General features: G+C 45.1%; 1 long non-coding RNA gene across 1 annotated transcript; it reads right to left on the bottom strand.

Moving 5' to 3' along the window:
• Positions 1-1,611: 1,611 nt before the first annotated feature.
• On the bottom strand, positions 1,612-17,421 carry LOC139051632 (uncharacterized). Its single transcript, XR_011509468.1, has 4 exons — positions 17,122-17,421; positions 7,797-7,916; positions 4,409-4,628; positions 1,612-1,738 (listed from the first exon to the last, which is right to left on the bottom strand). It is a non-coding gene; the product is annotated as an uncharacterized lncRNA (long non-coding RNA).
• Between the last annotated feature and the right edge of the window lie 2,123 nt (positions 17,422-19,544).

Below are 19,544 nucleotides of genomic sequence, written 5' to 3'. Positions count from 1 at the left end.
CACAGCGTGCAATGACTGCCTCTGCCTGGAATGATGTACCACTGTTACGCTTGCACCCGAGTCTCCTCCAATTGATAGCGTAGCCTGCAAAAGGACTACTTTGAAAGCTGGCAGGGGCGGTGCAACTCATTATCCGTCATTCCTTTGAACGCGTATCGCACTTCCATCCGTGGTCGACACCGAAAGAGCAACGCCTAGCAGACGACATAGGCAAGTGATATCCTCCGAAGCAACCAACCCACGTGCGCGCGACGTCCGCGGGTCTCCGGGGTCGCAAGCCAACCGCCAAGCCACAGCAACGGAACCCAAACCGGACTACCCCTTCGCCGGTTCCGCCCTTAGCCAAAGACAGGTTCGCTTTGGAAATGATTGACACATGCGTGACGTAATATAATTTGCAGTGCCGCCCCGCTATCTCTGACGGTCTCTGACGTAAGCAAAATTTTGACCAATAAGTTGAGGCCAAGTGAACCAGTTCCCTTCCGAACCGCTAAATGATTCGGCCCCAGTTTTTCTGGACACGGGGGTTTAGTTCGCGTGAGTGCCACCACATGGCGTACTGACCTTAAACTTTTCAATCTTCCCACGGTGACGCGATGATGATGTCAACGATACAAAAATAAAAGAATTAAAAGCTATTCCTGCGCATTGAGCTTCGCCACATTGCTTGTCCCACCAGCGTTATCAGTGTTCTTGATAAGGCGTAGCCGCTCGTCGCCTGGAAATGAGTTATCGTCCTAAGAGCGTTTAGTCACAGAGAAAGGAATATAACAAGAGCGGACACTCGCCGAAAAGTGGAAACACGAAATACATCACGTTATAGTGTTACCGCCAACCACTTGCTGCCGCGAGCATCAGGAAAAAAAAAGAATGTGAAATGAGATTAACAGAAATTGCCTTATTTTTTTATTATTTCCCGGTAAAAGCAAGAATATCTGCATATAAATTAAACTTCGCGGCTTACTTCCGTTGCCTGGCGACGGGCCAATCGGCGAATGATGAGCCAGATGCATGCGTCATTCGTCAGGCACGTCGCCGAAGCGAGAGACCGGCCGCCCCTTATGAAAATTAGTGTTGAATTTTAGTAGATATTCCATTGCCGTCCTATTGCTCAATCAACAAAATTTTTGTTGAAATATCATTGTCCCACTATTGCAGATTTGTTGACCAGCATTGAAAAGTGGCCACCGTGAAACCATTGTAATTTCATTTACCAGTTATTGCCTTGACTTTCTATGGAATTCCCATGGACGAACAATTGTATTTCCATGAAATGTAATGTGGAATACAACATTAAGTTTATGGATTGTAAAATGGAATGCAACAATAAGTTTATGGATTTTCAAGTGGAATGCAACAATAAGTTTATGGATTTTCAAGTGGAATGCAACATTAAGTTTATGGATTGTAAAGTGGAATGCAATATTAAATTTATGGATTGTAAGGTGCAATGCCACATGAAATTAACTAATGTTGATATTCGCCATCGAGGCATGGCTTGGCCTCGGGACATCTTCAAGGTGCATTTTCTAGCTTTCCAATGCAAGGCCTCTTTCCCTGTGGTGTTATGAAAAGAAACAACTTCGTGATTAGCAAAAAGCATGTGAATCATTTCTTTTATACAATAGCCCACAAATTTATTGAGCTTCAGGCTCTTTCATTTCTCTTGCCAGTACTGAGGAGATGATGTTCTTTATGTAGGAGAGGCTGGCAGAGGGAAACTTGGAGCATGTGTAGTCTGGAAAAGAAATACAGCATAAGATTACCGATGCATACAGGATTTTCTAGCTGTCTAATAAAATAATAACAAATTGAAGCCTTATGCTATGTTTAAGTGCAGGCCACACTGCTAGTGTCAGTCATAAAACATCATCACAGAGTAATTTAGCTACGTTGTGTACTTTGAGCCAGGGTCTGCAGTTATCAAGTGTGCACCACAATATTGTAAAGAGCAGAGGCAGAATGAAGATAAACATCTCAGTACTGGCACCAAGCTCTTTGGCATGCATAAAGAACAGGTCAGTGTGTTAGCAGCTATTCATTGGAATTTTATATAATTCATTTGCACGTACAGGTAATCCTCTATAACGAAGCCAGTAAAACCAGCACTTTACTTCGTTGTATAAAAATTTCGTTGAATGAAAATTTGACCTTTTATAATTTCATTTATCCTCACAGCAAATTTCTCTTACCCAAAAGGGTGCGTAAACCTTATCAAATTATCGGGCAATCAGAAAAAATGAATTTCAATGACAAAAACAGTTGAAGCTTCACCCAAAAGTGGAAGCAATGATAGCAACTCTAAAGTATCACAGCTATATGAAGGCTAATAAGCGTTGACATACAGCCTTGTTGCTAAGACACACTTATGTGTCCCCGAAATGGTCGGGACAAATTTTGTAGGCACGTGGGGCACAGCTACAGTCAAACATTCGCACAACAATCTGTGTAAAGCATCTTACATTAGAGGGACCCCGAAATGATTTTGATGATTCTGTACAAACATACTGAGCCATTAGAGGATAGGTCCTTCTGATCATTATTTGACACATGTAAGTGCTCCGGTTAAAGCACATAATTTATTATAAGATTTCAAAAATTTACATTGCTGCCGATCACAGCACACCACTCGGCTGAATTTTCAGCCGCATCTAACCATTTGATGTAAACTGTCCTAATGATGCTGGTAGGGCAAGCTATCCGACTGGCCGCCCAGCGCGCTTCATCAATAATTTTTTTAACTTTATGGTGAACCAATGTTGTTCTTAATAGTCGGAATGTTAGTTAATTTGTTTCTATAAAAAGAAAGTAACAGAAAGAGAATGCACAAGAAAAATTTGTCACTACACTTCTGGCGCACAGCAAGTGTCGTCTGCTTGTCTTGCAACGTGCTCCATTTTTACGAGAGCTCCGCAGTCATTGTCGGTCTCAGTCCTTTCGCAAGAAACACGATTCGCCTTTGTTACGTTGAAGGCTGAAAACGTAACTGGCAATGTCAAGCTGTGACACCATGTCCCTCTGCAAGGCAGCAGACGAGCGAAGTGGCTGCAGTGCATCGGACTGTCGATATCAAATCGGCGCCAGGATTTGCACGTTTGCAGCCGTCACTTTACACCGGAGGATTACTAAAAACCACAATAGTGTTTCGCGAGTCCGGTATTTGTGTAAATACAAGCACAAGGAGACAGGGCCTGGCCGTTTGACTGTGCCGTTTCACAGGATGAGCAGAAGCGCAAACTGCACGGCGCAGCCACCTGATGGCACAGAGCTTGACCAAAAACAGTAACAGTAACAAAGTGTATTCTTCCTTACTGCTGGTGTAAATATTTTGCACGAGCGTAATCGTTAACATGTTTTTGTAAATGCTTAAATTGTTTTATGCCGAGACAGAGCAATATTAGCTCGTTGTTTGGCTGGTTAAGCTCTGCGCCAACAGGTGGCTAGACCGTGCAGACCAATCAGTCCGCTCAGCTGTGGTTACCGGAATGCCAGACACATTCGGCGTTGCGACAGACTGCTCAGAATGCACTCTGCTTCGATAGCTCTCGCTTGGGGTCGACTGCCAAGCAACTGGTGGAGAGGTTGGAGAGGCTTCGCGCACTCGGTCCTAGAGAACTGGAAGTAGACGGCACGACGTGCCGTCCTGACGCAGAGCCAGTGAAGGCGGAGCTTAGCCCTGATCACTTGGCAAACGAGTTGAGGAGAAAACGCATGGCTACGGAGGAGGGCAACTTGTAATCGTCAGTGGCTCTCTTAATACGCAAGGCTTCACACAAATTGTGGTGTGAATGATTAACTTTAGCTGTATCCTACGCGTCTACAAAATTTGTCCGCACTGTTTCAGGGGCCCTTTAAGAGAACTTTAGCCAATTACAAGTTACCCACCTCCATAGCCATGCTTTTTCTCCAACTCATTCGCCAGGCTAAGCTCCGCCTTCACTGGCTCTCCATCGTGATGGGACATCCTGTCATGTCCTTCTAGTTGTCTTGAGCCAGCGCACCAAGCCTCTCAAACTTCTCTGCCAGCTGACTGGCAGTCGATCCCAAGCGAGCTGTCGAAGCAGCATGTGTTGCGAGCATTCTGTCGCAATGCCAAGCGTGTTTGGTTTTCTGTTAACCACAGGCAAGATTTGGAGATTTTGATGGATAGGTGGAGGCGTACACTAAATCCTCTCCATGCTACTATTGCTGTGATAAGGAGCTTTTAGCCTAGACGTCCGTGAGTGGCCTGATCGCTCTGTACGGTCCAGCTACCTGGTGGTGCCGAGCTTGACCAGTCAGACTAAAAGCTAATATTGCTGTGCTGGCGCATATCTCTTGCTAAGTAACGCACGAGGAGATGCGAATTTTTAAAATAATGTTCCAAGACTGGAATTTGGAGTTGTACCACTAGGACTGACGTACATACCAATCACAGCTCGGATACGAATAGGGTCCAAGGCCTCCTTGAATGGCTGGTTTAAGTGCAAGTTGCTCTTCTCACCCAGGAGCGGTTCGTCCCGTAGCTCCTCAGGGGTGAATACAATCCACAAAAGAGCCCTGGCAAATTTGCCAAGGCCACTTTCGCATGCTCAGCATAGCTTCTCTAGGGTGCCTTGCTCAACACTCACACCGGCCCCAATGTCCACCTGGGAACATGAAAAAAAAATATCATGTGGGAGCTGTATAGCCCATAACCTTTTGCAGAGTAAGATTCAGAATTTGCTGGCAATCACATACCTAACAAAAAATTAAATTATGCTGTTTTACATGCCATAACCACGATCTGATTATGAGGCACACTGTAGTGGGGGACTCTTGAATAATCTGGACCACCTGGAGTTTTTAACGTGCATCTGCATCTAACTACACTTGCGCTTTTCCATTTTGTCTTTATTGAAATGCAGCCGCTGTGGCCGGGATTCGATCCCGCGACCTCATGCTTAGCAGCCCAACACCATAGCCACTAAGCAACCACAGCGGGTGACACACCTAGGAACAAATAGCCAAGTTTAAAGGAGAGAAACAATGCGGTAACCTGCAGCAGTTACTTACATGACTTACAGCAGCAAGTTGTTTTTCATCGACTATCATTTTTCTTTATCATTTCTACACAGAAATACAGATAACTTCCTTTATGCTTTATTTGGCTTATTATCTGTTGGTTTCACATGATTGTGTTTAACAAAATTGGGCCCCTCAGTTCCCTTTGTCTTTAATTTCATAATGAGGGTCTTGAATCAGGCAGGTTTGATGTCTTCAAATAGCATACAAGAGTTTATTGGTCAGCTGCCTGCTCATAAAGTTCACATATGCGTCACCATTGGCCAAAAGGATGGTCCACATCCAATGGATTGGCATGAATAGAACTGGCTAACACACCCACGGTTACACATAAACAAAATACCCAAGAATCTAGAAGTTGGAACAGTTGCCACGGTAACGCAATTTGTAGTGAAGAGGTTGTGGGTTCGGCTCCCACCGGAGGCAAGTTTGGTTTTTCTGGCACTTTCATATCCATTCATGATATCTACACACAGCATAAAGGCACAGGAAAAGCTCAAGAGCATACTACTCTGATAAGCACCATAGCCCTCAATATCAGGTGACACTTTTTTGTCATGTAACACCAAAGTCACCTCCATCAAGTGAAATTGTACAAGCTCATGACATTAAAGTTACTGTCTGGTGATGGTGTAAGTTATCAGTGGCTTAAAAGGATTCGAACGCAAGCTCACTGTTATGAATTCATCGAAGAAAACACGGATGAGAAAGGGAGACAGGACGAGTGCTTTTTGGCAATAGTAAGTACAGGTTCAGACATGGATGCTACACAGCACACATTATATTAGGACTATAAATGACGTTTCTAGCCAGAAACATAAATGCATAATTACAGTGAAGACAGTGACAAGTTTCCTCAGGCATCAACCCTAATGTGTGCTTTCACAGACAAAATTGATATGAAAAATGCAGCCTATCAATGAGAGGTCATCCTGCCTTTTTAAATAAACAGCAATTTCTGATGATGCATTGCTATACCAATGTGCATGTTCCTGCCTTTGACTTGAAGAGACTTGGAGCTTGCAGAGAACAAGTTTAAGGATAGTGCGAAAAATTCATTTTTCTGACAGTACCATTTCATGCATTTATGTTAGCTAGCTAAGACAGAGGATATGATAGATATATGCACCTTTGGGCAAGCAACAAAAGGTCCAACTGTTTGTTTGGCTTGATTTACAACCTTGCCAAGTGCCGTTTTAGGTCGTTTTGACTAATTTGGGTGCTTCTGCAAAATAAATTGGTTACGAAATTATGAAAGCAATCACTTATGGTTCTTTAGTATATCACAACAGACAGGTGCTTTTGGATTGCACCACAGTCAAAATGCAGCCACTGAGCCATGGCAGCATGTGAAATGAAACTGGAAGTGGATAAATGCACAAGTTACGCAGAATGAAAAAGCGATCACTCGCCACTTTGTTTATCTCATTGTGCTTCTGCTGTCCTTTTCCAAGTTTTTGTGCTAGCGGATGCATGCACATTTTATTTCTTTTCTCTCGTCCTTTGATCTCTTGTTATATATTGAGTCTGTAGTACTAAACACGAGCGTTACTGTGCCATAAGGGTAGTGCAAACTGATTTTATGTTGATTCCTTCAGTACTGGGGTGGTTACGAGCCTCTTCAGTCAAGCAGAGCTGCTAGATTACGTGTATTTAGTAGCATGTCGCTGTCTACTAACGGCCGGCTCATCATCCTTACACAATACTGGGCAGCTCATTCCCACCAACTTCCTCGTTTGATATTTACGAGAATCTGCAAATATTATTATTATTTTATTTATTGCATTCTGCCCAATTCTAACTAGACTGGCACAAGTAGTCGGGTAGCAAATACGTCGGTATCAATGCACTGCCCAATGCTGTGTAAGGGCACCAAGCAGGAAATTAGCAGACAGTGACATGCTGGTAAACACAAGTAATCTAGCAGCCCTGCTTGACTGAAGAGGCTCATAACCACCCTAGCAATGAAGCAATTACCTTAAAATCAGTTTAGACTAACCTCTATTTATTGGCACAGGAGCGCTCGTATCCATGCATTCCGTCTTTGGCGCCAAGAGGCTTCCTGAAGTGAGAAGATGTATTGTACATTTTGAGATCGGTGGAATAGCACTTCAATATCCTTTTTTCTCCCTTTAAGCAAAAATTATTCTAACAAAGCTTTCTCAGTTTAATAACAACACAATGAGCTATCACAAGAGGCAGTGTTTGCATATTTTTCAATTCATTGTTAAATTAGCACACCGTATCAGCTTTCTTGAGTGGTCGTCACATGTGTACACTATTGTACCATATTCCGTCCAAGCATTTTTTTTTCAACATTGTACAGGTCCTGACCATTTGCCTGATGCAAAATTTAAGCTTTTACTGGAAAAAATCCTAAATACAGGCCATTTTACTGCCTTTCAATAGCCTATAAAAATGTTAGAAATGGCTGATAATCGACGAATGCATTATGGTGTAAAATTTCTTTCTCTTCATTTACCTGAAAAATTTTGTTGTGCTTTCATAGGAAAGGAAGAGTGTTCTTACCAGCGCCTTTTATGACATAGTTTGGCACTTTGTGACCAAGTTCACATGGTAATAACCGAAGCAAAAACCTTTCCGTTGAAAAACATGTTTCATGAAATTAACTTCTTTCTTATTTTGAAGGGTCTTCAACTTTTTCAAAAGCAATGGCAAGTGGTCAAGCACCAAGGTTAGGACAGCTGCTGACTGTATAATGTTGTGGAAACATATGTTTAAAGGCTTTTTACCATAAATGTAATCGTGTTTTTCTGCCATCCGCTTCATATGTTCCACTTCATCTTTTAATTCCCGATTTTCTTCTTGAAGTGCCTTTACCTGAACAGTACAGGTGCTGCATGGGTTGATATCTGAAATAAAAGAAAGCATCTATTTTTTTAAAGACATACAAGAACAATTGGTTTAGCAGTATCACGCGCACGAAAATTATCTGTGGGCAGTGCATTTTCACAGACTCATCGAAGTTATCAACATAATGCCTTCTTACAAACACGCCTTAATTCAATATTGCCAATGGTAGTTGACAAACTATAAAAGCACCATTAAATCAGGTCTTTGGCAATAGCAGTTACTCGGTTGCTTGATTCCCAACTTATTCAAAGATTAAAACTGGACAACCAGTGATCAGTCAGCCTGCATGGTTGTTTGATGAATAATATTCGAATGTTCAGATGTCCCGATATTTTTGTTTACTCCACACCGTTGAACGGTTTCAATGGAAACCTTATTTAAAAATATATAAACACAGACAATGATCCCTTTAGAATAAAAACAGGAACAGCGCAACACAGGGCGAGCGAGTAAAGAGCACAGCACAGAGCGCTGTCCTGTACTCCATGATGTGCTGTCCCTGTCTTTATTCTAAACATGAACCAACCAGCCCCACTGAACACAATGCTAACAATGATCACTTGCTTCATCATCATCAGCCTGGCTACGCCCACTGTGGGGCAAACGCCTCTCCCATACTTCTCCAACTACCCCGGTCATGTGCTAATTGTGGCCATGTTGTCCCTGCGAACTTCTTACTCTCATCCGCCCACCTAACTTTCTGCTGCTCCCTGCTACCCTTCCTTTCTATTTGAATCCAGTCCGTAACCCTTAATGACCATCAGTTATCTTCCCGCCTCATTACATGCCCTGGCCAGGCCCATTTCTTTCTTGATTTCAACTAAGATGTAATTAACTTGTGCTTGTTCCCTCACCCAACTTGCTCTCTTATCCCCCTTAATGTTACACCCATCATTCTTCTTTCCATAGCTCGTTGCATCGTCCTCAATTTAAGGAGAACCCTTTTCATAAGCCTCCAGGTTTCTGTCCCGTAGATGGGTACTGGTAAGACACAGCTGTTACACACTTTTCTCTTGAGGGATAATGGCTACCTGCTGTTCACGATCTGAAAATGCCTGCCAAACGCACCCCAGCCCATTCTTATTCTTCCGATTGTTTCAGTCTCATGATCCGGATCCACGGTCACTACCTGCCCTAAGTAGATGTATTCCCTTACCGCTTCCAGTACCTCGCTGCTTATCGTAAACTACTGTTCTCTTCCGAGACTGTTAAGCATTAGTTTTCTGCAGATTAATTTTTAGACCCACCATTCTGCTTTGCCTGTCCAGGTCAGTGAGCATACATTGCAATTGGTCCCCGAGTTCCTAAGCAAGGCAATATCATCAGCGATTCGCAAGTTACTAAGCTATTCTCCATTAACTCTTATCCCCAATTCTTATGCTGTGTCAAGTCCTGTACATTTGTGAGCCAATTTTTATTTGTATTTACTTATACAGAAAGAAGTGGCGAGCATGGCCAGTACTTTGTAGCGATGCCTTTTCTCGATGCCAATGCCTTTCAGTGCTTTTCGCATTTATGAGTGGCCTCTTTTAAAGCTCCGCCCGATACACAGCCTCGCTTGACCACTCACTAAAGCGAAGAGCACTGAAAGGCATTGTTATCGGGAAAAGGCATGGAGGAAGGAGAGCGTAGGAGAGGCGCCGGCCAACACAGACGTGTTGGAGGTAGTGTGACGGAAGTCGCATGCTGTTTTTCGCAATGCAGCACTGGTAATGGTGCCCCAAATGAAAACCTTGCCATAGCAACCATGCCCCTTAAGCTCTCGCTGCTGTGCTAGGCCTCTGAAAAGTGAAATAAGCTTGTTCGACCCGCGTCTTTCTCGCAGAACATTATGTTCGCAAGACAAGCTGACTTAGAAGCGAGGTGTGTAAGCTTGAAAGATGTTTTGGGTCTGTGAGTGCAAGTGTCAGCAACAGACATACTCAAGTACTTGCGGTGCAGGTCTTTGTCATCTTCTTCAACATGTCCCAGATGGGCACAGGATCGCGTCTGCTTCACTAAAACTGATCAAGAAGTTTCACAGGCATTGTTCTGATGCGCATCAGCAGCACACACTTCTGGCAGCTCATAGCAATGCAAGTTCAAAGCTCGTGCCTAACTGTTCTGGCGAGCTGAGTGGAGGCACAAAGGGAGATGACACACCAACATGGCTGCATTTCCGGCTTCAAAAATGTGGGGTGCGAGACCGGGCTAGTTGGTATTCCATGGTGAAGTAACTAGCGCAAGAGTGGACACTAAAAGGCGACAAGGACAGGCGCTTGTCCTTGTCATCTTTTTAGTGTCTCATTGTCTCATGTCCACCCTTCCACTAGTCACTTCTTCAAAAATGTGACGTCAAGCCCTCCTACTTTGTTTCTTTCCTCCATGGGAAAAGGCATTGCTACAAAAACCGGCCCATGCTTGTCTTGACTAAGTAAGTCTGGTTAAGTACCAACCTAGTTTACATAATGAGCTTATTCGCAACTAGTGATAAATGAGGGTTAGTTATTAAATTTACAAACAACTTTTTTGGTAATAGTGTAATGAACAGCCAGCTATGTCATCTAACCTTTCAATCTCCCTCCTGTACTATATATACAGCTTGTCCCACATAGCTTGAGCCAAAGTTTTAAAAATGAAAGGCACTCCGGACGGAAGTTGAACCAAATTCATAATGTTGGCACTGTTCTAGAGTTACTCAGGCTGTTTTTTTATTTTCCCCTTAACTAACGGATTATTTATGTTTAATTAATCAACTTTTTAAGTATTGGCTGCAGACCCCAAGTGTGAGATGCAAAGTTGTAGAGCATTTACAGAAACCTCTCAATAAATTGTTTCCAACACGGTATATTTCACATGGCCCCTTTTTCCGCGTTCCAAAGAAAGCCCACAACATATGAAAAAATACCACGTGGCGGGGCACTTGTGCACTGTTATTGTGCTGCTCTGATGCGTGCGATGGATGAACAGTGTTGGCTGCAGTGAGACTGGCCCGCAAGAGGGTGTTATGCCTGGTGTAGGTATCCGGGCATGCGGCTTTTATTGCAGGACGGTGCAAATGCATGCTGCTGGCCAAATGTTGCCAAAGCGATAAAGCATCTAAGGCCACAAAAGAGAAAAGATGAAAGCAGCATTTTGATTCTGCTTGAAAGAAGGAAAGGGCGAAGTGCGTGGGAATGATGGAAAGCAATTACTGCTGCTGGAATTTTGCCTTTGTACACAATGACCTTGTAAAAGTTTTCAAATTGAACGATGATGCTACAACTTTAAACCTTAGGGCTCGAATAACAGCGGATAAGTCGCATGCGGATAAAACTAACTAATGGTAAAAAAACTTTGGCTATATTCAAGGAAGATTACACATGTATTCTTCAGACAACTCTTTCCATACTGGCCCCGTCTGCTCTCCTTCTCGCACTTACTGTCTACCAGCCTTTTTTTTTATCTCGCACCCCACGGATGCACATCACTTTGTGGTCGCAGTATCGGGTGGCCGCGTCTGGCTTCACACTGTTATGACTCCAACCGGTGCCACCAGTGTTACGAACTTCCCAACCGGTGCCACCAGTGTTACGAACTTGCACCGCTGCACCACGATTACGGCTTTGTGGTCCCGTAGCGCTCTTCACCCGTTTCGTGACAGAGCGTTGGTAGCGAAGACTCCGAGCCTGGCGTCGATGAGAATAACAAAAGGGACTTTATACATTATATACAGGTTATCATACAGGACATAAACGGATCGGCACTGGGGCCGAGAGCTCACACAAACGCGACTGTTCTCGCACGACGGCGTCCGGCGAAAACGCGTGACACATCTCACCCCAGTCGGGAGCGACCCTCTCTCCAGGTGGGGTCGGCGGATCCTGTTTTTCAGGCGGCTTGTCACTGCTTTTATAATCCCCGAGGCCCATTGTCACTCAACCGGCCCAATACAAAGTCAGCACACGACGGTCGTCCGAGGGGTCCAACCAGCGACCGCGCTGGCCACTCGGTTCAAAGTTCGCGCGCGCGGTGACCTCCAGGCAAGGGAGGTGCGGCGCCGGGCCGTCGGGCACACGCGGGCACGTCAAAACACGCTGCTCCGCCGAGGCTTCTCCCGCACGAAGGCGCAGCATCTTGACTTGTGAAGGGAGAATTATGGCGCTCGCAGGATAGATTCCGCATCTTGCAGATTCGGAATCCGGGCTTGTGGTAATGGCACAACAACACTTGTGCACCGTCACCAGCGTGTCAGTCCCCGAGAGAGTGCGCCCACAGGCTGTTCCAGTTTACCGGATGTAGATAATACCTTACGTACCTCGTCTGAACCAATTCCAGCAAACTGCAATGTTGGGGGCGAGGACTTACGGAGTCGCCATCTGTCAGAAGCTCCTCCCTTGCGTAGTATGAGATCACGCGGCGCGCTCCTCATAGGTTTCGCTCACAGCGCTAAAAAAAAAACACCCCGTGGCGGCCCTCCTCAACATTTATGTAAGTACTCTCACAACGAGGGAAGTTTTTGACTGTCGATATAATAATCTTGGGCAAACTGAAAGCACAGAATTGTTTACAGACGCTATCTCTTTGCCGAATACATATGTACAGTGAGCGCCACTGCACGCGGTCGCCAGGATGGAGTCTCCCTAATTGCGTGAAAGGTAGGCAAATGCTGCGAATAAACTATGCGAAATATGTTCTTATAGTGGGCTGTCTGTGTAACCAAATGGGGCATAACAGAATGAAGCCTCAATGCAGCGATCGCACGGGTTCGCAGCGACCGACTGCACGTCTGCATGCATGTCTGTGAACAATGTTTTGCTTTCGCTGCGAGCGCGTTTTCGCACCGTGCCGTGAGCTTTAGGCTGCAGCATATGAGCATTTTACAGTACAATGGCAATCTTTGTTGCATGGACGCTATCACAACTGTTCAAAAATAATTTTGTGATAGAGATTTCGACACCTACGGTGACTGTGATGTGCCATCGCAACGATTAAATCTTTTTTTGTCTTCTGAATTCTTGGACGTTCCAATATTATTTCTCAAGTTGCATCGCACTGTATGCTTATCGGTCTTCTCAGCGTGCGATTTCCCTGTGCTTCTTCGTCGTAATCCAGTGCAATAATTCATAACACAAACGTGACCATATGCCATGCCTTTTTTTTAATGTGCTTCTTGCCGCTCCCTTTCCGTTCCAGTGAACTTGCCAGTATCTAGCGTCAACAAGTTCATAGACCAAAACCGTCATGACATTAGCTAGGCAGTGGGCGCGGGCAAGCGTCTCGGTGTGCGTTTTCTGCTACTCACCGAACATCGCGCAGTCCTGACACCATAGCAGAAATCTTCCTCGCACCTGTTTGCTGCATACCGGAGTTGTAGGTGATGGCTGTCTGCCACTTCTAAGTTTCGCGAGTCAAGCTTCATGTGGCTCTTTGTTCTGTGGCTACATGTGAATAAGGCTGACACCAGGCTCCACTGCGTACGTCCGGCACAACGGCACCGAGCAGCAGCCTACCATGCTGCATGCTTCCAAAGGCAGCCACTACCTATTAGAGTACTTTCAAATGTTGTCAAGCGGTAAAGCCTCGCCACTTAATCAGAACTGTAGCACAGGTGGCACTTTAAACTTTCATTTTCAGCTCGCTTCGGTGCTTCCAATGCAGCCGATGCGGCCACTGTGTCCACGTGACCTCTCATATGTCACGTCACGCCGATGGTGGCATGAGCTTTTCCAGTGGTGGAGCTCGCCCCCAATATCCAGAGCTCCTCAGGCACACATATCCCTGCGTGTTCTCTACAGCAACGCTATTCAGCTGTGACCAACGTTGAGCAGCAGATATGGCTTACTCCAATGAGGAAAGGGAGGATATGATTTTGGCTCCAGGTGCGTCAAGTGGACATAGAAGGCGTGCACTTTAGCTATTTCCACACTGGCATCCAGGTAAGCATCTGAGCTCAATGATGATTGTGCATGCATATGAAACGCTGAGACAGACTGGGACTTTTACGAAGAAGCAACATAAATCTTCAATCCTGGACGAGGACGTGGAGATAGATACTGTGTCAGTTTTCTTCAGACCCACATGCAAGTGCTCGTAGTGTGGGTGCTGAAGCTGGAGTGCCAAATTCTTCAATGTGAAGAGTACTTAAGAAGAGGCAGCCTCATCCATACCACATGCAGCTGCACCAGATGTTAGAGCCCCGCTATTTCAAAAATCGAAAGCACTTTGCAAACTGGATTATATTCAAGGTGGAAGATTATCTTCCGCCGGGCTTTGCCAACAAAACATTGTGGACTGATGAAGCTACCTTCTCATGTAATGCCCACGTGGACATCCACAACACTCACTATTGGAGCAACGAAAACCCTCACTGGGTTTTGAAGACATTACCAATATCAGCGGTCGGTTAACGTGTAGTGTGGAATTTACGGTGGCACTATCATTGGCCCCCTGTTTTTTAATAACATGCTTACAGGCGAAACATATGAATGACATCCTTGATGGGGCGCGCCTGAGGATTATCTTTGCCGAGTTCCATTGGCTAGGATCAAGGACATTTGGTATCAGCATGATGGTGCTCATGCACACGGCAGCAGCAAAGCTTGCAAATGGCTGCATGAATTATTCCTGCAGCAGTGTATTGGACAGCATGGGCTCATTGCTTGGCCAGCATGGTCGCCAGATTTAACTCCCTTGCTTTCTTTCTCTGGGGCTACATCAAGGATCAAGTATACCGGACACCAACTACAGCATCAGAGAACCTAAAAGAAAAAGTAAGACAAGTTTGCAACTCCATCCCTGATACCATGATCAAGAACGGCTTGGAAAATGTGCCTATGAGATGGTGACCTCTTCGAACACGCAATATAATCGAAAGGCACTTTTTGGATTGAAGGTCACTGCAAAATCATTCCGGCCCTAACGCCGCCTCCCCGCCCAACCCCATTACACTCCATCGGCAGGCCGCCTGCTCGTGTCCATTTCAAGAATAAAAAAGAAATAAAGCTATCTTCTTGTTCTCTTTCGTCTCCTTAAATGCTTTATCGCTTCGGCACCGCTCAGCCAGCAGCATGCATTTGTGCCGTCATGCGATAAAAGCCGCACGCCCAGATACCTACACCAGACGTAACGCCCTGTCACGGGCCAGTCTCGCTGCAGCCGCCGTCTTCATCCATCGCACGCTTGAGAGCAAGCAACACAATAACAGTGCACCATTGCCCCGTCACATGGTATTTTTTTATATTTCGCAGGCTTTCTTTGGAATGCGGAAGAAAGGAGCACGTGAGATATATCGTGTGAGTGTGTGTCCTTTTTTTTGGGGGGGGGGGGGACTTCGAGAAAGCATTTGATAACGTTCCTCATGAACGCCCGTTTCTAAAACTTTCATGCGTTAATTCTTTTGCTTTTGAATGGATTTGCGACTTTCTAACTAACCGCCAGCAATTCGTGCGTGCCAATAAACAGTCTTCTGCCTACCTTCCTGTCAGCTTGGGCGTGCCTCAGGGCACGATCCTAGGCCCACTATTATTCCTAATATATATCAATGATTTACCGAGTGATATTTCTTCTAACATCACACTTTTTGCAGACGACTGCATGCTACATATATCGTCCAATTAACAACCTGTCTGACATTCACTCCCTTCGGTCTGACTTTCAACGGATCGAAATCTGGTGCAACGAGTAGCTCGTGTCACTAAACACAAATAAAACATCACTACTTTATTTTCATTGCCAGCAATATTACTCATCACTGAATTATTTGATCTATAACTTCGCAATTTCATGTGTAAGTGCGTACAAGTACGTAGGTGTTCATATGTCATCACATTTAACACGGTCCTTTCATACAATGCACACTACTAATGAAGCTAACCGCGTTCTTGGTTGTTTACATCGTAACCTTTATCTACCACATCCTTCTGTCCTACTTCTCGCCTATCACACAATAATCAGACCTAACTGGAATACACATGTACTGTTTGGGACCCTCACCAAAGTAACCCTAATAAAATGCTAAAATCTGTACAGAACCATGCAGTCAGATTCATTTTCTCAGAATGCTCATACCATTCTAGTCTCACCGAACTAAAATCTCATGCAAACCTTAGAAGTCTTTCAGCACGCCGCAGAATAGCACGTCTGTGCCTATTGTTCAAGTTTTATCACACGTCACCTTGTACTCCTGCCATCAAGTCAGCACCAATCACGAAACAGCTGTATACCCACCATCTGCTCGAACCACTGTGAATCTTTCTTCATTTTTTGTCAAAACATTGCAAGATTTGAATTACCTTTCCTCTGACGTTGCGCTCCTCTCCAGTAGCACCGACTTCAATACAGTAATAAAAAAAAAATTGTATATAACACTTAATGCATTTGTAAATAGCCCACCCCTCATGTAAAATCCCTTTACTGCGGCCTTTGCGATATTGTAAATAAATAAATATTACTTCTTTTTCATAAATGCGTGACCATCCACCTGTAGAAGACCGGCAGCTCGAAATACGAATGCCTTACAGTGTGAATGCCCCTGACACGCTTCGGCCTCCGCGGCCTCAACTCACGGGCCGCCCTGCTTCCAGCTTTGATCCTCCCGCACCCCTTGGGTGCCCTGGAGAACCTGCGCCGCCTCTTTTGTTATAATATCAAGTGCTCTTCTGAAGAGTTCGTTTGCCGGTTACATGTCCCCTCCGGGAGCAGTGCTTGTAAAAAATCCTCCAATCTCTTGTCGCGACGATAAAAGCGGCCCGCGACTTTTATGCGACACCAGTCAGAACTTTGCTGAAATATCGAGCAGAATGACTGATAAGCGGGCAAGCTGGCACGAATTTGTGGCTAGGCTGTATTACATTGCGCTGCTCGGGTATACGTATGAAAAATGTCAAGGTCTAGCACACAAACTGGTCGCGTCGATCATATTCGCTATGAGATGTTTTTTTTTCCGTGTCTTAGTGATCAATTGATTGTACGTGCAACACGCTACACCGGCAACCTGGACAGCGCATAAACTTTTCTGAGACAGGTTCCGTGTAACGTGCCTTTAGTTGGGATGCATCATGTAACCACGCAAACGACAACGGACGAGGAAAGAAACACACAGGACAGGCGCGGATGTTTCATCGTCCGTTGTCGTTTTCGCGGTTACATGATGCATTCCATATCGACCACCAACTAGCCCGCCTCTCCCTGTTAAATATGTTACTTTAGTAGGGACAGCCGTCAAAAAACACGAGATGTACTCACCGAAGGCAAGGAGTACTGCCGGGTCCGGTGACGCTCCTTCTTTCCAACTGATGAGTTGAATACTTCTTTAATTGACCCCTGCTGCGATATGAGACGGAAGGCCACATCCGTGTCGGCCAAAGCATTCACGGGATACACGTCCCACTTGCTATCGTCAACTCACTTCGCAAGGACGTGAGACATCTTACGCTCCAGCTGTCCGAGCAAACAAACGCACGTGCCGAGGCCGGAACATAAAATAAAGAACCAACTTGACGGGAGGCAACTAACAAAAATACGTACGAAATGGCGACGGAAAAATGCAAACACGACCCAAACGAAAGAGATGGTATCAGTGTTTCCTGCTCACTTTTTAGATATGGCTGTGTTTGGCTTAAAATTATTTTTTTAAAACTCATAACAATAGCTTGAAACAAAACTTTAATGAATGTTTGCGGCCCTGTGAGCCACATACTATTGCCTAATAATATAAAATGCATTTTCCAGACCTACCTCTTGGATACGCTGATCTAACGTTTCACTGTTGAGTCATTGAGCGTCGAGGCAGTTGACCGTCTGGCAACGCTTTAGGTTTTCTAGCCAGCGGGTTCACTACTACGTGATTGTATGACTACTCCGCTGTACTCCGCATTCGCTGTTCGCTATGTTTTACTTGGGTGTTGCGCTCTATATTTTATCGTAAAGTAATCGTGCAAGGCCCAGCGCCGTTCACGAATAATGTCGCCGAGAAGACAATTCGGAAATTACTTATGGGACCCGTCCATCGACATGCCCATACGCTCAAAATAGGTTCAAAAACGTTCATCAGTCGGTGTTTCGTCTGCCGCGGTGGACAGTGAACTGGGTTGTACTGATGCAAGTGAACAGAATTTCTGCGAAAACGAAGCAGACGCTGACGCAGGCCACATCGCACCATTCCCTTCAATTGACGCTGCAACTGAAGACTGTCATCCATTGGAAAGCACGCATGAAACCTTGTCTACCTCGTCGTCTGAGAGCAGCGAATCGGAATGTGACGCTGATTGCGCTGACGTGTATCCTGACCCCGGCGAGCAGCATTTTCCGAGAGGCTGGAAGGATGACTTGGTAAGCGTTGTGGTGTCAGGCGTAATTTCCAGATATTATTTTGTTGCTGTGACGTCTTATTTTGCCCCGCTGTAACGCCTGCCGCAGGTTATCTCCTGAAGCTTACGCAGCGTAGTGACCGAGTCATATAGTGAAAATATTGACGTGATGGAATGAAGTAGGGAGCGTACCGATGCGATCATTGCTCGCAGCAGTTATTTCTCCGAATTAAGGAGAAAACCGCGCTGTTAAATTCATATTACTGATGTAAACACAGTTTACATCAGTAAAATGTGTTTACTGATGGTAAAGCATTAGTAAACATTTCCATTTCCATTAGTAACATTTCCTAGGGTTTTCCTTTAACGTTCAGGGTTTTCTTTTAACGTTCAGGCGTTATCTTGGCGCCTGTTCTAGCATATATACATAATGCGTGCGTGCGTGCGTGTGCGTGTGCGTGTGTGTGTGTGTGTGTGTGTGTGTGTGTGTGTGTGTGTGTGCGCGCGTGTGCGCGTGTGCGCGTGTGCGCGTGTGTGCGTGTGCGCGTGTGCGCGTGTGCGCGTGTGTGCGTGCGTGCGCGTGTGCGCGTGTGTGCGTGCGTGCGTGTGTGTGTGTGTGTGTGTGTGTGTGTGTGTGTGTGTGTGTGTAATTTTGTCGTGTTGTGGCCAAAGCCTGCTTTTTTGGGGTTGTTTGCAAATGAAGGCCTCAAATCTTCCTTGAACATCTGTGGTTATTTAATAGTACTCCAAAAGTACATGTTAAAAATATCTGCTGTCCCGAAGCACACATTCCATGGCAAGACAGTGCTTAGTCTCACTGTGCTGCATGTACCATGGCTGCTTTAAAGAGGTTTCTTTGGTGGCCATCTGGTGTTCACCATGCACAGTTGGCATCTGCATTATTTCGAGGCAGGTTCACAAAGTAAAAGGGGTAGCTTAAAATGGTGCATTAAAGTTAGTTGCCAGGTTAAGTAACATGTTAGCCAGTATAAACTCAGTGCCACAAGATAACTCATGAAGCCCTTGTCATGGCAGGACTTTCTGTCCAATTTACTGTGCAGGTAACAAAACAGGCATCTACAAGTGTATGATTGTAATGTTGTACTTTTTCTAACACCACCATTGTTTGCTACCATTCCTCTCTGCTTAGGATGAAGACCTGTTTCCTGGAGCCAAGCTTACGAAAGCCGAAAGCCTCTTAATGGTCATGGCCCACAGCTTGCGCCATGGCTGCTCAAAAGAAGCCACCGATAGCTTAGTGCAGCTGCTCAGAGCTCACTTGCCAGAAGGTGTCGCGTACCCAACATCAAAGTATACTTCTTTTTTGACACTTTGCCGGATCCGAAAAGCAGTATGCTA

This window comes from Dermacentor albipictus, unplaced genomic scaffold (assembly GCF_038994185.2).
Source record: "Dermacentor albipictus isolate Rhodes 1998 colony unplaced genomic scaffold, USDA_Dalb.pri_finalv2 scaffold_13, whole genome shotgun sequence".
In the NCBI taxonomy this organism is placed as follows: domain Eukaryota; kingdom Metazoa; phylum Arthropoda; class Arachnida; order Ixodida; family Ixodidae; genus Dermacentor; species Dermacentor albipictus.
This window is presented reverse-complemented; position numbering and strand designations above follow the sequence as displayed.